General features: G+C 42.4%; 1 protein-coding gene and 1 long non-coding RNA gene across 2 annotated transcripts in view; both read left to right on the top strand.

The window, feature by feature from the left end:
• The window catches only part of LOC115157499 (SLAM family member 5), a 218,475-nt gene that overhangs the window by 101,517 nt on the left and 98,038 nt on the right, over positions 1-18,920 (top strand). The window lies entirely within an intron of this gene.
• Positions 7,143-9,926, top strand: LOC115157504 (uncharacterized). Its single transcript, XR_003868465.1, has 3 exons — positions 7,143-7,197; positions 7,454-7,497; positions 9,136-9,926. It is a non-coding gene; the product is annotated as an uncharacterized LOC115157504 (long non-coding RNA).

Here is an 18,920-nt window from a genome sequence, read left to right as displayed (position 1 = left end):
GAACTTTCTTGACCTCACCATTGCATCCTCTCTCAACATCACCTCATACCCGCTCTCCTATCCTTTCCTGATACAATCCCTCGATAATCGGCCATTAGGTTCCGGGACCATCACACATATCACCAAACCCCTCACCCTCACCGTGGAGTCCATCCATCAGGAGAACATCACCAGTGCACCAGCTCACAAAATCATTATCGGCCTCCCTTGGCTTCAACTCCACCATCTCATGTTCGAGGATGAAAATCACAGACTGGTCACCCAATTGCCGGAAGACCTGCTTCCCCGTCCCCTGTGGTTCCACGTCGGTTGAGAGTCCTGTATTTGCCCTTTAGCCCAACATCCCAGAAGTATACCAGAACCTGCAGGAGGTATTTCCCAAAACCCGCGCCACCTGTCTCCCTCCTCATTGCCCCTGGGACTGTGCCATCGATCTGCTTGCAGGCTCTAACCTCTTTCGGTGGCTGAAACCCAGGCCATGGAGGATTACATCCATGAGGCGCTCCAACAAGGTTTCATCAGCATTTCCACTTCTCCTGTGTCGGCTGGTTTCTTCTTCGTGACCAAGAAGGATAGAGGGTTATGCCCATGTATTGATTACAGAGGACTCAATGAAACCACCACTAAGTACCGTTACCCTCTCCCGTTGGTGCTGGCAGCCATCGAACAGCTCCGCAGGGCCTGGTTCTTTTCCAAACTGGACCTGCGGACTGCATACAATTTCATCTGCATCCGGAAGGGGGATTAATGGTTTAGCATGATGTCTTGTTCCTAAGAGTACTTGGTGATGCCATTTGACTTAGCCAATGCTCCGTCAGTGTTCCAGGAATTCGTCAACGAGGTGTTCCGGGACAGATCCCACAATATCCTTTGTGGTGGAGATGGACACTTCAGAGGTGGGCATGGGGGCAGTTCTGTCTCAAGGACAAGGTAATCCACAAAATTGTATCCGTGTGCATATTACTCTAAGAAACTGTCCCCCGCAGAGAGGAATTACGACATCGGTGATCGAGAGCTCCTGGCAGTGAAGTTGGCATTAGAGGAGTGGAGACACTGGCTGAAGGGCACCAAGGACCCATTCGTCATCCTCACCGATCATCGGAACCAGGAGCGCATACAAACAGCGAGGATGCTAAATCCACGCCAAGCAAGGTGGGCCCTTTTCTTCACAAGATTTGACTCCACACTGACCTATCGCCCAGTTTAACCTCTACGGGCTAGGGGGCAGTATTGAGAATTTTGGAAAAAATATGTGCCCATTTTTAACTGCCTCCTACACCAACTCAGAAGCTAGAATATGCATATTATTGTTCAGGTTTGGATAGAAAACACCCTAAAGTTTCTAAAACTGTTTGAATGGTGTCTGTGAGTATAACAGAACTCCTATGGCAGGCAAAAACCTGAGAAGGTTTCATGCAGGAAGTACCCTGTCTGACAAGGTGTTGTTGTTTTTGCTTCTGTTTATTGAAGAGTCAGGATCTTAGCTGTAACGTGACAATTCCTAGGGCTCCAATAGGCTCTCAGAACCCGGGAAAAACCTGAACGATGACGAGGCAGCCTCAGGCTGAAACACAGAATCCCCTTTTCCAAGTGTCCCATCAGAGGACAATAGAATTAGGCGCGTGAGCGATTCGACCCAGTGCAGTATTTTCCTTCGGCTGTTTAGCTAATTGCAGATTCCCGGTCAGAATATTATCGCTTTTCTACGAGATAAATTGCATAAAAATTGATTTTAAACAGCGGTTGACATGCTTCGAGGTACGGTAATGGAATATTTAGAATTTTTTTGTCACATTCTGCGCCATGCACACGACCGTGATTTACAATTCTGATAGTGTCTAGAACGCACGAACAAAACGCCGCTGTTTGGATATAACGATGGATTATTTGGGACCAAACCTACATTTGTTATTGAAGTAGAAGTCCTGGGAGTGCATTCTGATGAAGAACAGGAAAGATAAGACCATTTTTCTTATAGGAAATGTGATTTTGGTGAAGGCTAAACTGGGTGGGTGTCTAAATAGCTAGCCCGTGATGGCTGGGCTATGTACTTAGAATATTGCAAAATGTGCTTCATCCGAAAAGCTATTTTAAAAATCGGACATATCGAGTGCATAGAGGAGTAATGTATCTATAATTCTTAAAATAATTGTTATGCTTATTGTGAACGTTTATCGTGAGTAATTTAGCAAATTGTTAGTAAATTCCCCGGAAGTTTGCGGGGGGTATGCTTTTTCTGAACGTCACATGCTAATGTAAAAAGCTGGTTTTTGATATAAATATGAACTTGATTGAACAGACATGCATGTATTGTATAACATAATGTCCTAGGTGTGTCATCTGATGAAGATCATAAAAGGTTAGTGCTGCATTTAGCTGTGGTTTGGGTTTTTGTGACATTATATGCTAGCTTGAAAAATGGGTGTCTGATTATTTCTGGCTGGGCACTCTCCTGACATAATCTAATGTTTTGCTTTCGTTGTAAAGCCTTTTTGAAATCGGACAGTGTGGTTAGATTAACGAGAGTCTTGTCTTTAAATAGCTGTAAAATAGTCATATGTTTGAGAAATTGAAGTAATAGTATTTCAAATGTTTTAAAAATCGCGCCACTGGATTCAACTGGCTGTTACGTAGGTGGGACGAATTCGTCCCGCCGGTCCCATAGAGGCTATCAGAAGGGGGAAAGGAGAAGATTAATTGTGTGTTGTCTGCGTAGCAATGATAAGAGAGACCATGTGAGGATATGACAGAGCCAAGTGACTTGGTGTATAGCGAGAATAGGAGAGGGCCTAGAACTGAGCCCTGGGGGACACCAGTGGTGAGAGCACGTGGGGCGGAGACGGATTCTCGCCACGCCAGCTGGTCGGAGCGACCTGTCAGGTAGGATGCAATCCAAGAGTGAGCTGTGCCGGAGATACCCAACTCGGAGAGGGTGGAGAGGAGGATCTGATGGTTCACAGTATCAAAGGCAGCAGATAGGTCTAGAAGGATGAGAGCAGAGGAGAGAGAGTTAGCTTTAGCAGTGCGGAGAGCCTCCGTGACACAGAGAAGAGCAGTCTCAGTTGAATGACCAGCCTTGAAACCTGACTGATTTGGATCGAGAAGGTCATTCTGGGAGAGATAGCAGGAGAGCTGGCCAAGGACGGCACGTTCAAGAGTTTTGGAGAGAAAAGAAAGAAGGGATACTGGTCTGTAGTTGTTGACATCGGAGGGATCGAGTGTAGGTTTTTTGAGAAGGGGTGCAACTCTCGTTCTCTTTAAGATGGAAGGGATGTAGCCAGCGGTCAAGGATGAGTTGATGAGCGAGGTGAGGTAAGGGAGAAGGTCTCCGGAAATGGTCTGGAGAAGAGAGGAGGGGATAGGGTCGAGCGGGCAGGTTGTTTGGCAGCCGGCCGTCACAAGACGCAAGATTTCATCTGGAGAGAGAGGGGAGAAAGAGGTCAAAGCATAGGGTAGGGCAATGTGAGCAGGACCAGCGGTGTCGTTTGACTTAAAGTCACCCAGAACTGTGAAGGGTGAGCCATCCTCAGGAAAGGAACTTATCAAGGCGTCAAGCTCATTGATGAACTTTCCAAGGGAACCTGGAGGGCGATAAATGGTAAGGATGTTAATCTGAATGGGCTAGTGATTGTGACAGCATGGAATTCAAAGGAGGAGATAGACAGATGGGTCAGGGGAGAAAGAGTGAATGTCCACTTGGGAGAGATGAGGATTCCAGTGCCACCACCCCGCTGACCAGATGCTCTCGGGGTGTGCAAGAACACGTGGACATATGAGGAGAGAGCAGTAGGAGTAGCAGTGTTTTCTGTGGTAATCCATGTCTCCGTCAGCGCCAAGAAGTCGAGGGACAGGAGGGTAGCATAGGCTGAGATGAACTCTGCCTTGTTGGCTGCAGACCGGCAGTTCCAGAGGCTGCCGGAGACCTGGAACTCCACGTGGGTTGTGCGCGCTGGGACCACCAGGTTAGAGTGGCAGCGGCCACACGATGTGAAGCGTTGGTATGGCCTGTGCAGAGAGGAGAGAACAGGGATAGACCGACACATAGTTGATAGGCTACAGGAGAGGCTACGCTAATGCAAAGGAGATTGGCATGAAAAATTAACTAAATAACTGGGAAGCGAGAGAGCAGGGCCTCCCTCACTAACAATTCACTGAAACACTAAAACACTAAAATATAACTTTTCTAGCTACCACTAGAAATTTAAATTGATGTAAACTACAGTGGTTCAATGTTTCCAGGATAGGCTCAAACTTAGTTTATTCCGCTAGATAACTTGGTACAGTATTCTTCCGTGAAAACCCACCTAGTGCACCGTGTCCTATGACGCCGTAGCTAACTAGCATGCTAGCATCCTGTAACACACGGTTAGCACCAATACTTGGTAACAACAAGCTACCAATGGATCATTCGTGTCCGTGTCTAGTTCATAACGCAGAAGTAATTAAACGTTGGCTAGCTAACACAAAGTCAGTCCTGCTAGCTGCACAAGTGGACTACACATCTCGAATGTTCAGAAAGTTAAGCTAACATTGCAAAAACCTTATTGACTAAAAATGATACAGCTAGCTGGTAGGGTTAGCTAGCTAGCAGTGGGCGCGTTGTTGACTATGTTAGAGAATGTAGCTGGCTAGCTAACCTCGATAGTTACTCTGTACTACGCCTTTATCTTGATACAAAGACAGCAGATACAACTATGTAGCTAGCTAACAATACACTATAAGTTGGCTAGCTAGCTGTGGTGTTATGGTGTTGACGCCATTTTGAAAACGGCGTGAACGAAAGTATTCATACCCCTTGACTTATTCCACATTTTGTTGTGAAATCAAAATGCATGAAATATATATTTTTTTCTCACCCATCTACACACAATACCCCATAATTAAAACATGTTTTTAGAAATGTAGAAATGTTTTGAAAATGAAATACAGAACGAAATAAATAAATATTCACACCACCAAGTCCATACTATGTAGAATAACCTTTGGCAGCGATTACATCTGAGTCTTTCTGGGAAAGTCTCTAAGAGCTTTCCACACCTGGATTGTGCAACATTTGACCCTTATTATTTTCTAAATTCTTCAAGCTCTGTCAAATTGGTTGCTGATCATTGCAAGACAACCATTTTCAGGTCTTGCCATAGATTTAAGTAGATTTAAGTCAAAACTGTAACTCGGCCACTCAGGAACTTTCATTGTCTTCTAAACACTATTATTGCACACAGAGTGAGTCCATGCAACTCATTATGTGACTTGTTATGCACATTTTTATGACTGAACTTATTTAGGCTTGCCATAACAAAGGGGGTTGAATACTTATTGACTCAAGACATTTCAGCTTTTCATTTTTAATGACTTTGCAACATTTTTCAAAAAACATAATTCCACTTTTTTCATATTATAGGTGGTATTGTGTGTAGGCCAGTGACAAAACAATCTTAATTTAATCCACTTTATATTTGTCACGACTCCCACCGAAGGTGGCGCCCCCTCCTGCTCGGGTGGCGCTCGGCGGTCGTCGTCACCGGCCTACTAGCTGCCACTGATTCCTTTTGTTTTCCCCCTTTCTGTTATTGTTTGCACCTGTCCTCAGTTGGGTTGATTAGCGGGGCTATATTAGCTAGTTGGCCCGCCTGTTCTTTGTGCGGGATTGTTTCTCTGTGTGTTGCTTGTTTATGCGCTGTATGTATTTGGCGCTAGTGTGTGGTTTTGCGCTCTCTGTGTTTTGTCCCCGGTGTTTGGGGCACCTTGATTTTTGTGTGCGCTCAGTTCGCTATTTGGGGTGGCTGGCGTTTTGCTGTGTCGAGCATTAAAAAGCTATCACCCTTATCGCTGCTTCCTGCGTCTGATTCCTCCTCCACTATGCCCAAGCCTTACAATATTCAGGCTGTAACACAACAAAATGTAGAAAAAGTCAAGGTGTAGAATACTTTCTGAAGGCACTGTGTATGCCCAAATGTTGAGCAAACGCACAATCCTATTGCATCTGGTTAACTTACAATTGTACAGTACATTGAATCACCATCTTTTTTTAAAAACGTGTTCTTGTTGTTCAGTCTCTTACTACATGAAGTTTTCTGTCTGTTTATTTCAGAGTCCAGCATTGAGACTCTGAAACGGTTTGTGCTGAAGGGAAAACATGTTCGTCTGGACGTCCAGGGATATGCTAAACTTAAAGATATTGATTATTTAAAGTGGACGTTTAACAAATTTCACAATTTAGTAAAATACTCCAATGAATCATCAACAGTGAAAGTATTTACTAAATACCAAGGCAGGGTTGAGTTTAGTCAGGGAAACTTCTCTCTACTACTGAAGAATCTACAGGGAGGAGACAGTGGACTTTATGATGCAGGAGTGAGTGGTGAAGAAAACAAAGATGTTGCCAAGTACCAGATATCAGTTCAAGGTAGGTTGTCCTCCTTCCTGCCATCCTTCTCTTTGTATCAATATGGTTAGAGTAGCAATCAATAATGAAATATGAATTCTATCTCAGGTTAAATGAACTCTAATTTACTGCGTCTTAAGGTACAGAAAATGTCAACCACATTAAATGGTGACTAGAAAAATGATCAGCTTTTTTGTTTGTGTGTGTGTGTGTGTAAATGGATAGGTGTGCATGTGTGCATTTGTGTGTTTTTCTAACCATGTCTATTTGCCTGTTTATCTGTTGTGTATTCAGAGAGAGTTGTGACACCACTCCTGACAGTGGACTCTAACTCCACCATCAATGCCACCTGTAACGTGACTGTGACCTGCAGAGGTCAGAACACCTCTGTCACCTCCAGCTGTAACAGCAGCACCTGCTCTCAGGTGGGAGGAGAGAGTAGAGGGGCTGAGACCTCCACTGTCCCCCTGCTCTCTGTCTATGTGGCAGGGGTTTCCATCATCTGTAACCACAGCAACCAAGTCAGCTGGGCCACTGACACGAAGGAGATTGAAACTATTTGTGCATCCAATTCTAGTAAGACACGCACCCATGCATCCATACACACTTTCGTGGATACACACTTTCGTGCACACACACACACAGGAACACGCACACATACACACTAGACTAGATGTTATATCCTATGTTGACGTTGAGATTTTTATGTCACTATATTGCAGAACCAGAGCGGGACGAAGAGGGCCAAAACATCATCATCATCATCATCTTCTTTCGATGTGCCCTGATTGCTTGGCAGAAGCGGAATAAAGGTAAGCTCACTGTTCTTGCTGCAGGATCACTCTTTATACAGAAACCTCATTTTATGAATTAAACCACTGTGAGCACTGTTGATAACAGGTAGTAATGATTTAACACTATATATATACATACATACATACATACATACATACATACATACATACATACATACATACATACATACATACATACATACATACATACATACATATATATATGTACACTCATAGCGAACGTTTATAGTTATTTTATGTGGTTGATTTATAGGTGACAAAGAGGATATTATAAACACAGAGTATGCTACAGTTGGGGTAAGATACCTCATATTTAACACCACTGATACTGTGTCATTCTTGATGAAAACATTGTATTCACAAAAATAAATTCTAAATTACTGGTAAACTCGTGTTAATTTTATGCTCATATTGTAGATTATTGAACAGCCACAGATAAATATTGTATTTATTTATTTGAGGTCATTAAAGGGGCAATCTGCAGTTGCTACATCCATATTTGGACTTTGTTTGTAAACAAAGCAAATGTAAACAAACACTATAATACAGTGGGGTCCGAAATTATTGCCACCCTTAATGAAAAAAAGGGGAATCATTAATTTATACCAATACAATTGCAATATATATATATATATATATATATTTTAATTGTCTGACAAAGGTAGGTGTCAGAATTGTCACCCTAAAAACCATACCCTCAAGACATACTAACCTCTAACCATTACCAATAACAGGGGGTTAACATGTCTTGGGGTTATGATCTTTGAGCCTTTAGATTTCTCACTAATCATTATTCACGAATCCTTCAGGATTATCCGAGGTCATGGTAGCATCCACATTAATGTAGAAGTGTTTAGAAACATTCTATTCTTATTTACAATAAAAGTGATTCCAAAATCACAATACATTAGTTACCATTCATTTCTATTGGGCACAAAATAATCTGAAACACAACCAAAACTATTTGCAAATTCATCCAACAAGTTTGAAGAGTCACAAGCTTCATGTAGTCATTGCGTAGTAGGAATGTGTGACCAAATACTAAGCTTTTTACTACTTTATTTATAAAAATATTTAGGGGTGTCTGTCACATCCTGGCCAGTATAAGGGTTAATTAGTATTGTAGTTTGGTCAGGACGTGGCAGAGGGTATTTGTTTTATGTGGTTCAGGGTGGTGTGTTTGTTTAAAGGGTGTTTGATTTAGTATTTCCGGGTTTTTGGTCTATGTTTATGTATTCTATGGTTAGTCTAGTGTGTGTTTCTATGTTGAGTTAATTGGGGTTGGACTTCCAATTGAAGGCAGCTGTTTGGTGTTGCCTTTGATTGGAAGTCCTATATTAGTTGGGTGTGTTTGTCTTGTATTTTGTGGGAGATTGTTCTGTGTTTAGCCTTGTGCCTTACCAGACTGTTTTTTTGTCGATCGTATTTCTGTTTGTTATTTTGGTGTTCATTTTGATAGTTAATAAAAGTCAAGATGAGCCTGCACATACCTGCTGCGTTTTGGTCCTCCTTCACCGACGACAACCGTGACAGTGTCAATAATTTTTACCCCTCCTTTTTGAGAGAAAAAAAGTATTTGTTAAACAAAATCTCTTTCTCTGAGCAATTGTATTAGTATAAAATAATGTACCGACCCTGGCCAGTCATTACAGTCATTAATGCTCAACTTTATCAAGGTTGTAAATAATTTAGGACATCACTGTAGCCTCAAAACATGATTAAAAACATGGATGGTCAGTTCTTGCATCCATAGCTCTGTCTATGAATTTAAGTGGTTAAATTTCTCCAGCCTCATCGCTCAGCTTTTTACCAAAACAGGGGCAGTGAGTTTGCTTTGTTTCAACTGCTGATTGCAGCTTTAAGACCATGTTTTATACCTGGGTCACCATTCATAATTTCATAGTGAAGTTGTAACTGTATGTTTTTATTCTGAAGACTCCAGGTAACAATCAAGCAGGTGGAGAAAAGCAGGTGTCCCCAGGTCCAGCGTCACCCTCCATCTACAGTGAGGTGGGACAACTCCACCTCCAGCCTGCGAACAACCCCACCATGGTGGGAGACGGAAATAATCTGGAAATGGTGCCTAGATGACAATGTGTGATCGCATTGAATTCTTTAAATTGAAAGGCAATGTTCTCGTGTTTACGGAGACGGCATTCACAGTAAACGTTGCATGTGTCGGCTCGATCAGAAATTACCTTTACATTTAAGTTGTGCTATAACGCAGATCTTCCGTGGTCCAGATTGAATCTAGCCCTTATTCTCAATAGCTCTGTTTATAACTGGTTCTCACATGTGTCCTTTGTCCTGGTCTTGTCCACTTTCTGATTGTCTACACCTGTCTAAAATTGTGGACACAATCAAAAGTCAAATTGAGATTTGATTGGGATCTTCCTGCCCACCTCCAGAGGTAGTCAGGCACGCATTGTGTCTGGATATATTGCAAGTGTAGACGAATCTGGACAGTTAAACCATTGAAATCATAATTATCCTGCCCTCTCAAACATTTACAGGTTACACAATTGACTTATGGCATCAATGGTGGTGTTGGACGGCCAGTAGGAGGAACTCTGGACTAAAGATCTCATCCCAATACCCCAGGACAGTGATGGGGACATCACCCTGAGTAGAGTGCAGTCTTTTGGATGGAATGTTAAATGGATGTCCTGACTCTCAGTGGTCATTAAAAATCCCATGGCACTTATTAAAATTCACCAAACCCATAATTCATCCATCGGACTGCTAGATGGTGAAACGTGATTCATCACTCCAGTGAACTTGAACTCATTTCCACTGCTCCAGAGTCCAATGGTAGTAAGCTTTACACCACTCCAGCCGATGCTTGGCATTGTGCATGGTGATATTACGCTCGTGTACAGTGATGGAAAAAGTACCCAATTGTCATACTTGAGTAAAAGTATAAATACCTTAATAGTTACTCAAGTAAAAGTGAAAGTTACCCAGTAAAATACTACTTGAGTAAAAGTCTAAAAGTATTTGGTTCTAAATATACTTAAGTATCAAAAGTAAAAGTATAAATCACTTCAAATTCGTTCTATTAAGCAAACCAGACGGCACCATTTTCTTTTTTTGAAAATTTACAGATAGTCAGGGGCACACTCCAACACTCAGACATCATTTTCAAATGATGCATTTGTGTTTAGTGAGTCCACCAGATCAGAGGCAGTAGGGATGACCACGTGTTCTCTCAATACGTGCGTGAATTGGACCATTTTTCTGTCCTACTAAGCATTCAAAATGTAACAAGTACTTTTGTGAGTCAAGGAAAATGTTTGGAGTAAAAAGTATATTATTTTCTTTATGAATATAGTGTCGTGTGCAGGTGCTCGGCTATGGAAACCCATTTCATGAAGGTCCCCTGACGAACAGTTCTTGTGTTGACGTTGCTTCCAGAGACAGTTTTGAATTCGGTAGTGAGCGCTACGCGCTTCAGCACGCAGCGGTCCCGTTCTGTCAGCTTGTGTGGCCTACCACTTTGCGGCTGAGCCGTTGTTGCTCCTAGATGTTTCCACTTCACAATAACAGCCCTTACAGTTGACCAGGGCAGTTCTAGCAGGCCAGAAATTTGACAAACTGACTTGTTGGAAAGTTGGCATCCTATGACGGTGTCACGTTTTTTATTTATTTGTATTGTTATTATATTATTAGCTTTTTAATATTTGCTGCTTTATTCATTTTATCACATTTCATTAACCTGGTTGACTTAGAGTCTGCTGGTTCTGCATGGATAATATCTGAGAACAGTTCTGGTGCTTTAGATGAGATGGGGGTTCTACTGGGCATCTGAACAAGACACAGTAAGAATAATACTAGTCGTCTATTTCCTGTGAGGGTTCAGTGAGCACACACACACACACACACACTTCTCTCTCATTATTAAGTTCTACTCATTGGTAACGTGCAGTAATACTAGAAGCTTTTCTCCCTCTATTTTCTTTCCTCCTCCTTACATCTCTCCCCTGGGTTTCTCGTTCTCACGTTTTCCCTGGAGTGATAAAGGTTCAACAGGGGGAGGAGAGGAGAGGGGGCGGCTAGAGGCCCAATGGAAAATATTCTCTACATTTAACCTGTAAGAATGAGGGAGATAAGGAGAGACAGAGACAGAGTATTACCAATGTAGGAAAGTATTGTATGTGACACCATATGGGAAGAGTATCTACTGAGAGAAAGAGTCAGAGAAGGACAGGATGTGGCCTTCTGCAGTAGAGTGGTGAGAGAGGGTGGAAGAAAGAGTCACTGAGCTCTTCAGTAAGGCCATTCTACTGCCACTGTTTGTCTATGGAGATCGCATGGCTGTGTGCTCAATTGTATACACCTGTCAGCAACGGTTGTGGCTGAATCAGCCGAATCCAATTATTTTAAACGCTGTCCACATACTTTAGTATATATAGTGTATTTGTAGAAACCTCAGGAAAGGGTATATGTCAACATGCTGACATTTCTAAGCATTTATACTTTGGCAAGAACGAATCCACATTTTCAGAAATGTATCATATCTGTAGTTATTACCTGATAATTTATGCAATCCATATTTATTTTTTTACAATTTCAATACATTTTGTTACATGATATACAATATTCATCCTCGCATGTCTGATAGAAAATTGTCTAAAACCGACTCATGAAATGTATATACAGACACAAAAGTAATATATATCAATCAATCTTGAACAGGATTAGGCCTATCTATTTTAGATGCAATTTGAATGGAATTAATGGAGAGTGAGACTGCAAGTGCTGGCGTGTGCAGTGATTTAAAGCAACAATATTCAAGTTTTTAAACTCTGCAGCTGGCATTTAAAAAAAATGCATCTTTACAATGAAATAAGCTGACCCCCAAAAGCCAGATGGAGATGTGTAAATTAGACACGATTTTAGTCCTTATATTACTGTAGTGTAGGCTTTGCTGCAGCAAATATTGTCCTACCTTTCACAAGAAAACCATTTACCATGATGAGATGGTGCATGCATTGTGAACTATGCTCCACAGGCTACTGAGACGCTCTGTCTGTCCTCAACCTGAGGGTTGATCCTGCAGATAGCAGAGAGTAGGCTGTGACCAATAGAGAAGACAGATTTAGACATTGCATATAATTTAAGTTGCATTTCAAGATATGCTGTTCATAGAAATTATTTACTGTAATTTACCGGTTTCTTGCTGCTATTTATCCCGGTAAAAGAGAGAGTGGGTTTGGGCTGAGGAAATCTCAGTAAATGTCATTTACCTGGTTCCCGCTATTCAACCCTACTCTGTACCCAACACATACAGTTACAGTGAGCTCCAAAAGTATTGGGAAAGTGACACTTTTGATGTTTTGGCTCTGTATTCCAGTAATTTGGATTTGAAATGAGGTTAAAGTGCAGACTGTCAGCTTCAATTTGAGGATATTTTCATCCATATCGGCTGAACCGTTTAGAAATTACTGTCACGCCCTGGCCATAGAGAGGTTTTTGTTCTCTATTTTGGTTAGGCCAGGGTGTGACTAGGGTGGGCATTCTATGTTCCGTTTTCTATGTTTTGTGTATTTCTTTGTTTTGGCTGGGTATGGCTCTCAATCAGGGACAGCTGTCTATCGTTGTCTCTGATTTCGAGCCAAACTTAGGTAGCCTTTTCCCACAGGGTTCTTGTGGGTAGTTGTTTTCTGTCTTGTGTTTTTCGCCTGACAGAGCTGTTGCGTTTTGTTCCTCTTTGTTTTTGATTCAGTGTTCAGTTTTAATAAATACCATCATGAACACATACCACGCTGCACCTTGGTCCTCTCCTTGCAACAACCGTTACAATTACAAAAGCACTTTTTGTACTTTTCCCCCATTTTTAGGGTACAAAAAGTATTGGGACAAATTCAGTTGTGTATTAAAGTAGTCAAACGATTAGTATTTGATCCCATATTCATAGCACGCAATGATTACATCAAGCTTGTGACTTTACAAACTTGTTGGATGCATTTGCTGTTTGAAAGAATTGTATTGTGTCATTTGGAGTCACTTTTATTGTAAATAAGAATATATTTCTAAACACTTCTACATTAATGTGGATGCTACCATGATTACAGATAGTCCTGAATAAATTGTGAATAATGATGAGTGAGAAAGCTTGGCGAACAAATTAACTTAGCAAAAAAAGAAACGTCCCTTTTTCAGGACCCTGTCTTTCAAAGATAATTCATAAAAATTCAAATAACTTCACAGATCTTGTAAAGGGATTTAACACTGTTTCCCATGCTTTTTCAATGAACCATAAACAATAAATGAACATGCACCTGTGGAACGGTCGTTAACACACTAACAGCTTACAGACGGTATGCAATTAAGGTCACAGTTATGAAAACTTAGGACACTAAAGAAGCCTTTCTACTGACTCTGAATAACACCAAAAGAAAGATGCCCAGGATATCATAAGGTGAATGCACCAATTTGTAAGTCGCTCTGGATAAGAGCGTCTGCTAAATGACTTAAATGTAAATGTCTCTGCTCATCTGCGTGAATGTGCCTTAGGCATGCTGCAAGGAGGAATGAGGACTGCAGATTTGTCCAGGGCAACAAATTGCAATGTCCGTACTGTGAGACGCCTAAGACAATGCTACAGGGAGACAGGACGGACAGCTGATTGTCCTCGCAGTGGCAGACCACGTGTAACAACACCTGCACAGGATCGGTACATCCGAACATCACACCTGCGGGACAGGTACAGGATGGCAACAACAACTGCCCGAGATACGCCAGGAATGCACAATCCCTCCATCAGTGCTCAGACTGTCCGCAATAGGCCGAGAGAGGCTGGACTGAGGGCTTGTAGGCCTGTTTGTAAGGCAGGTCCTCATCAGACATCACCGGCAACAACATCACCTATGGGCACAAACCCACCGTCGCTGGACCAGACAGGACTGGCAAAAAGTGTGGTTTTGTCTCACCAGGGATGATGGTTGGATTTGTGTTTATCGTCAAAGGAATGAGTGTTACACCGAGGCCTGTACATGACCCTCCAGCATGGCAATGCCACCAGCCATACTGCTCGTTCTGTGTGTGATTTCCTTCAAGACAGGAATGTCAGTGTTCTGCCATGGCCAGCAAAGAGCCTGGATCTCAATCCCATTGACCACATCTGGGACCTGTCGGAGGGCTAGGGCCATTCCCCCCAGAAATGTCCGGGAACTTGCAGGTGCCTTGGTGGAAGAGTGGGGTAACATCTCACAGCAAGAACTGGAAAGTCTGGTGCAATCCATGGGGAGATGCACTGCAGTACTTAATGCAGCTGGTGGCCACACCAGATACTGACTGTTACTTTTGATTTTGACCCCCTCTTTGATCAGGGACACATTTTTCCATTTCTGTTAGTCACATGTCTGTGGAACTTGTTCAGTGTATATCTCAGTTGTTGAATCTTGCTATGTTAATACAAATATTTACACATGTTAAGTTTGCTGAAAATAAAATTGACAGTGAGAGGACATTTCTTTTTTTGCCGAGTTTCTGTCGACTACGAGTGACCTTTATGACTAAAAAGGCTTCATGCATACCTTTTAGTTTTACCAATAATAGGTTAATATCCAAAGCCACATCTCTTGACACACATATCTTCACATCTCTACCAAGTGCTGACACTCATCCAGTCCTGACACATCTCGTTCAACTCAGTTTACACGACAGGAAGTTCCCCAAAACTAACTTGACACATGAAAACCATGGTTACCACCAGAGGCAGAAATAGAAGTGTGTACCTATAAGAGTCACAGGGTGTGTGTCCCAAATGGCTCCCTATGTAGTGCACTACCTTTAACCACAACCCAAAGACCCTGTTCAAAAGTAGGGCACTACATAGGGTTCTATTTGAGTCTAAAGGCTCTCTGGTTTAAGACAGTTGTGACCTACAACATAGAATAGACCTAGAACGCATCCTTCTGCTACCGTTGATTCCTCCAAATAGCTCTTCTTGATTACCTAGAAAAATATTATTTCCTTTAAAAGCAAGCATTTCGCTACACCCGCAATAACATCTGCTAAACGTGTATGTGACCAATATAAAATGTGCATCCAGCCACAAAAACAAACCGACTGAAGAGACAAAAATCGTCGTTGTTATATCACAATCATACACAATCACATATAGTATGAATAGAAAGCATCAATTAAACCTTTCCTTCATTGTTAAAGTGCTTTAAGGTTAAAATCACAACTCTATATACAATCCAGTAATGAGTGCTACAAAAGTTCCTAAGGTGCCAAGCTACTTAATAAAGTGCAAACTGAGGTCCTCTGTATCAACAATAACAGATACATCTGTGCAGACAATGCAGACTGACACCTATACACAGCAACTTAAATTAGCATCTTCTCCTGTCTTCTTCATTTCCAGTCAAAGACCAGTGCTTTAGCTAGCATATTCTACAGTACATTGGCACATAACAAAATCATCATCATGAAATCTATAGTGTTACATATGTATATGTTTTGAAAGTGAATTCACGGACAGATGTCCAGCACACTCAGTGAAGCTGGTACAGAAGAAAGACTAAATTGCATCCCAAATGGCACCCTATTCCCTATAAAGTTCACTACTTTTGACCAGGGCCCATGGAGCTCTATAAAGGGAATTGGATGCCATTTGGAACACAGCGGAAGCATTCAGGGCCTTTCCATGGCCTCCTCCGTCCCAAACACACTGAACTCCTTTACATCTCTCTCTACGTACCAATATCATGTAAATTAACAAGTAATGAATTCATAATTTGAATAGTTGTAGTAAACGGTAACAGACCCTGTTTAGAATCCAGTGTATGCCAGACCTGGGTTCAAATACTATTTCAAATACTTTCGAGAATTCGCTTGAGTCTACCTGAAGTGCCAAATGGGCAGAGTTTACCAATGTCGGGACTATTGTATTGGTTCCATTAAGACATGAAAGATCAATCAAGAACAGATTAAGTATTTGAGATAATTTCAAATAGTATTTGAACCCAGGTCTGCTGTTTGGAGGTGTGTAGGAGGTGTGCACCTGGTAGGTGGCAGAGGTGGGCTCCACCATGATGCTCATGATCTCCAGCAACTCAGTCTGTCCATCCCCAACCTGAGGAGGGAGGGAGGGAGGGAAAAGCCCTGACACACACTTCTAGCCTGCATTCCAACTAGCACCCTATTTCTTATGTAGTACACTACTTTTGACCCTGACCCTGGTTAAAAGAAGTGCACTATAAAGGAAACAGCCCTAACCAGGTGTAGCGTACCCTTGATAGACCAGGTCCTGAGCGGGCTGCTGCCATCTATGATGTGATAGAAGATAGGAGTATGAGGAAAGGGCTGTCGCTGGACGTGTCCACCTGGAAGGGAATGTTCCGCTGGTCCAGACGCACCGTCTCCCCCTCCGTATGAGACGTCTGGAACAGCTTCCCCGTCACATTCACTAGGGGTCACGGTGGGACTGCGTCCCAATTGGCTCCCTATTGTCCTCAAGGGGAAATTTGTCTGGGACACAATGAGGTTAATCCTATTTACAGGAGAATGTTTTGTTCGTAGTTGGTTGGTAAGAACCTGATGTCACAATGTAATTGTTGGCATATGACACAAAGAGACTACACTGGCAGTTAAGCACACACACACAGAGTTGGGCAGTTAGTCTCCATCCTCTCACCCAGCAGAGCTCCATGCACAAACGCCATAAGATACCACAAAATCCTGAACAGGAAGCACGCCCCCATGAAGGTAAGCCTGAGGAGGAAGAACTTCTAGTGCCACTGCATATCCAGGAAGGTCGTCCAGAGGTCGCACATGTACAGGACCGACCGCCCACTGATGTGCTCAATGACTACGTTACTGCGTCCATGCTTAGACAGAACATGCATCCTCAGAGTCCCGCCCCCGCCGGGGCACTCTGCAGGGCTGCCGCCCCCCAATAGGGGCTTTAGAACGTCTGTCTGTATCTGGAAGTGACACACCTTCTGAGGGGAGGAGCTTCGGGAAGAAGGAGTGTAGCAGATGTCATCTGTAAGTAAAACAGGAAGAAAGGAGAGAGAGATTAGGCAATATCGTTGCCACAGTAACAAGGCATGAAATATTAATGTGTTATAGCCAATCAGTTGTGTTTTGACAAGGTAGGTATGGTATATAGACGATAGCCCTATTTGGTAAAACATGATGTCTTCACTATTAGACTATAATGTGGAAAATAGTCAAAATAAAGAAAAACCTTTGAATGAGTTGGTGTGTCCAAACTTTTGAATGGTACTGTATATATATTAGAGGATTCAGCTATTTCAGCCACACCCATTGCTGACACGTGTATAAAAGCTCACAGTCATGCAATCTCCATAGACAAACATTGACAGTAGAATGGCCTTACTGAATAGCTCTGTGACTTTCAACGTGGCACCGTCATAGGACTTTCCAAAAGTCAGTTTGTAAAAGTTTCTGCCCTGCTAGAGCTGCCCCAGTCAACTGTAGGTGCTGTTATTGTAAAGTGGAAACGTCTAGGAGCAACAACAGCTCAGTCGTGAAGTGGTAGGCCACACAAGCTCACAGAATGGAATCGACAAGTGCTGAAGCATGTAGCGCATAAAAATAGTCTGTCCTCAGTTGCAACACTCACTACTGTCACGTCCTGACCCTAGTAAGATGTCATTTTCTATAGTAGAGTAGGTCAGGGCGTGACAGGGGATGTTTTGGGTTTATCTATGTTTTGTATTTCTATGTTTGGGTTGTTTGGGTTGATCTCCAATTGGAGGCAGCTGATCCTCGTTGCCTCTGATTGGAGATCATATTTAAGTAGGGGTTTTTCTTCCGGGGTTTTTGCGGGTAGTTGTTTTCTGTTTAGTGTATGTCACCTGATGGAACTGTTGTCGGTCATTTTGTTGTTTTGTTAAAGTGTATTCATTAAAAAAGTAAATATGAGCACTATACACGCTGCGCCTTGGTCCCCTTTATACGACCCGCGTTACAACTACTGAGTTCCAAACTGCCTCTGGAAGCAACGTCAGCACAAGAACTGTTCTTCGGGAGCTTCATGAAATGTTTTTGCATTGCCGAAAAGCCGCACACAAGCCTAAAATCACCATACGCAATGCCAAGGGTCGGCTGGAGTGGTGTAAAGCTCGCCACCATTGGACTCTGGAGCAGTGGAAATGCGTTCTCTGGAGTGATTAATCACGCTTTACCATCTGGCAGTCCGACAGACGAATCTGGGTTTGGCGAATGCCAGGAGAACATAACTTGCCCGAATGCATAGTGCCTAATGTAAAATTTGGTAGAGGAGGAATAATGGTCTGGGGCTGTTTTTCATGGTTCGGGCCCCTTAGTTCCAGTGAAGGGAAATCTTAACGCTACAGCATACATTTACATTCTAGATGATTCTGTGCTTCCAACAGTTAGGGGAAGGCTCTTTCCTGTTTCAGCATGACAATGCCCCAATGCACAAATGAGGTCCATACAGAAATGGCTTGTCAAAATCGGCGTGGAAGATCTTGATCATCGAACACCTTTGGGTTTATTTTTCAATACATTTTCAAACATTTCTAAAAATCTGTTTTTGCTTTGTCATTATGGGGTATTGTGTGTAGATTGATGAGGGTAAAAAAAGTTGAGAGGTCTGAATACTTTCCAAATGCACTGTATACACAGCACCTTAAATAAACATCTTCTGTATGTACTATAATATATAGCCGATGACCCCTTTGCAACATTGACTCCTCTGACATGTAGTCAAACCAATC

This window comes from Salmo trutta, chromosome 21, assembly GCF_901001165.1.
Source record: "Salmo trutta chromosome 21, fSalTru1.1, whole genome shotgun sequence".
NCBI classification, from domain to species: Eukaryota; Metazoa; Chordata; class Actinopteri; order Salmoniformes; family Salmonidae; genus Salmo; species Salmo trutta.
This window is presented reverse-complemented; position numbering and strand designations above follow the sequence as displayed.